Below are 3,419 nucleotides of genomic sequence, written 5' to 3' on the forward strand. Positions count from 1 at the left end.
AAAAATCACCTCTTTTTCCTTCTCTCGATCAGACACTTAGAAAAAAAACGGAAAAAAAAAAAAAAAAAATTGGATTTTTTCTAAGTACAAAATCGAGAGTGGCTAAAAATCACCTCTTTTTCCTTCTCTCGATCAGACACTTAGAAAAAAAAATGAAAAAAAAAAATAAAAATTGGATTTTTTCTAAGTACAAAATCAAGAGAGGCTAAAAATCACCTCTTTTTCCTTCTCTCGATCAGACACTTAGAAAAAAAACGGAAAAAAAAAAAAAAAAAATTTGGATTTTTTTCTAAGTACAAAATCGAGAGTGGCTAAAAATCACCTCTTTTTCCTTCTCTCGATCAGACACTTAGAAAAAAAAAAGAAAAAAAAAAAAAAAATTGGATTTTTTCTAAGTACAAAATCAAGAGAGGCTAAAAATCACCTCTTTTTCCTTCTCTCGATCAGACACTTAGAAAAAAAACGGAAAAAAAAAAAAAAAAAATTTGGATTTTTTCTAAGTACAAAATCGAGAGAGGCTAAAAATCACCTCTTTTTCCTTCTCTCGATCAGACACTTAGAAAAAAAACGGAAAAAAAAAAAAAAAAAATTGGATTTTTTCTAAGTACAAAATCGAGAGTGGCTAAAAATCACCTCTTTTTCCTTCTCTCGATCAGACACTTAGAAAAAAAAATGAAAAAAAAAAATAAAAATTGGATTTTTTCTAAGTACAAAATCAAGAGAGGCTAAAAATCACCTCTTTTTCCTTCTCTCGATCAGACACTTAGAAAAAAAACGGAAAAAAAAAAAAAAAAAATTTGGATTTTTTTCTAAGTACAAAATCGAGAGTGGCTAAAAATCACCTCTTTTTCCTTCTCTCGATCAGACACTTAGAAAAAAAAAAGAAAAAAAAAAAAAATTGGATTTTTTCTAAGTACAAAATCAAGAGAGGCTAAAAATCACCTCTTTTTCCTTCTCTCGATCAGACACTTAGAAAAAAAACGGAAAAAAAAAAAAAAAAAATTTGGATTTTTTCTTAGTACAAAATCGAGAGAGGCTAAAAATCACCTCTTTTTCCTTCTCTCGATCAGACACTTAGAAAAAAAACGGAAAAAAAAAAAAAAAAAATTGGATTTTTTCTAAGTACAAAATCGAGAGTGGCTAAAAATCACCTCTTTTTCCTTCTCTCGATCAGACACTTAGAAAAAAAAATGAAAAAAAAAAAAAAAAAATTGGATTTTTTCTAAGTACAAAATCAAGAGAGGCTAAAAATCACCTCTTTTTCCTTCTCTCGATCAGACACTTAGAAAAAAAACGGAAAAAAAAAAAAAAAAAATTTGGATTTTTTCTAAGTACAAAATCGAGAGTGGCTAAAAATCACCTCTTTTTCCTTCTCTCGATCAGACACTTAGAAAAAAAACGGAAAAAAAAAAAAAAAATTTGGATTTTTTCTAAGTACAAAATCGAGAGTGGCTAAAAATCACCTCTTTTTCCTTCTCTCGATCAGACACTTAGAAAAAAAACTGAAAAAAAAAAAAAAAAATTTTGGATTTTTTCTAAGTACAAAATCGAGACAGGCTAAAAATCACCTCTTTTTCCTTCTCTCGATCAGACACTTAGAAAAAAAACGGAAAAAAACAAAAAAAAAATTTGGATTTTTTCTAAGTACAAAATCGAGAGTGGCTAAAAATCACCTCTTTTTCCTTCTCTCGATCAGACACTTAGAAAAAAAACGGAAAAAAAAAAAAAAAATTTGGATTTTTTCTAAGTACAAAATCGAGAGTGGCTAAAAATCACCTCTTTTTCCTTCTCTCGATCAGACACTTAGAAAAAAAAATGAAAAAAAACAAAAAAAAAATTTGGATTTTTTCTAAGTACAAAATCGAGAGTGGCTAAAAATCACCTCTTTTTCCTTCTCTCGATCAGACACTTAGAAAAAAAACGGAAAAAAAAAAAAAAAAAATTGGATTTTTTCTAAGTACAAAATCGAGAGTGGCTAAAAATCACCTCTTTTTCCTTCTCTCGATCAGACACTTAGAAAAAAAAATGAAAAAAAAAAATAAAAATTGGATTTTTTCTAAGTACAAAATCAAGAGAGGCTAAAAATCACCTCTTTTTCCTTCTCTCGATCAGACACTTAGAAAAAAAACGGAAAAAAAAAAAAAAAAAATTTGGATTTTTTTCTAAGTACAAAATCGAGAGTGGCTAAAAATCACCTCTTTTTCCTTCTCTCGATCAGACACTTAGAAAAAAAAAAGAAAAAAAAAAAAAAAATTGGATTTTTTCTAAGTACAAAATCAAGAGAGGCTAAAAATCACCTCTTTTTCCTTCTCTCGATCAGACACTTAGAAAAAAAACGGAAAAAAAAAAAAAAAAATTTGGATTTTTTCTAAGTACAAAATCGAGAGAGGCTAAAAATCACCTCTTTTTCCTTCTCTCGATCAGACACTTAGAAAAAAAACGGAAAAAAAAAAAAAAAAAATTGGATTTTTTCTAAGTACAAAATCGAGAGTGGCTAAAAATCACCTCTTTTTCCTTCTCTCGATCAGACACTTAGAAAAAAAAATGAAAAAAAAAAATAAAAATTGGATTTTTTCTAAGTACAAAATCAAGAGAGGCTAAAAATCACCTCTTTTTCCTTCTCTCGATCAGACACTTAGAAAAAAAACGGAAAAAAAAAAAAAAAAAATTTGGATTTTTTTCTAAGTACAAAATCGAGAGTGGCTAAAAATCACCTCTTTTTCCTTCTCTCGATCAGACACTTAGAAAAAAAAAAGAAAAAAAAAAAAAATTGGATTTTTTCTAAGTACAAAATCAAGAGAGGCTAAAAATCACCTCTTTTTCCTTCTCTCGATCAGACACTTAGAAAAAAAACGGAAAAAAAAAAAAAAAAAATTTGGATTTTTTCTTAGTACAAAATCGAGAGAGGCTAAAAATCACCTCTTTTTCCTTCTCTCGATCAGACACTTAGAAAAAAAACGGAAAAAAAAAAAAAAAAAATTGGATTTTTTCTAAGTACAAAATCGAGAGTGGCTAAAAATCACCTCTTTTTCCTTCTCTCGATCAGACACTTAGAAAAAAAAATGAAAAAAAAAAAAAAAAAATTGGATTTTTTCTAAGTACAAAATCAAGAGAGGCTAAAAATCACCTCTTTTTCCTTCTCTCGATCAGACACTTAGAAAAAAAACGGAAAAAAAAAAAAAAAAAATTTGGATTTTTTCTAAGTACAAAATCGAGAGTGGCTAAAAATCACCTCTTTTTCCTTCTCTCGATCAGACACTTAGAAAAAAAACGGAAAAAAAAAAAAAAAAATTTGGATTTTTTCTAAGTACAAAATCGAGAGTGGCTAAAAATCACCTCTTTTTCCTTCTCTCGATCAGACACTTAGAAAAAAAACTGAAAAAAAAAAAAAAAAATTTTGGATTTTTTCTAAGTACAAA

The sequence above is a fragment of the Entelurus aequoreus genome, unplaced genomic scaffold (assembly GCF_033978785.1).
Source record: "Entelurus aequoreus isolate RoL-2023_Sb unplaced genomic scaffold, RoL_Eaeq_v1.1 HiC_scaffold_62, whole genome shotgun sequence".
Classification (NCBI taxonomy): domain Eukaryota; kingdom Metazoa; phylum Chordata; class Actinopteri; order Syngnathiformes; family Syngnathidae; genus Entelurus; species Entelurus aequoreus.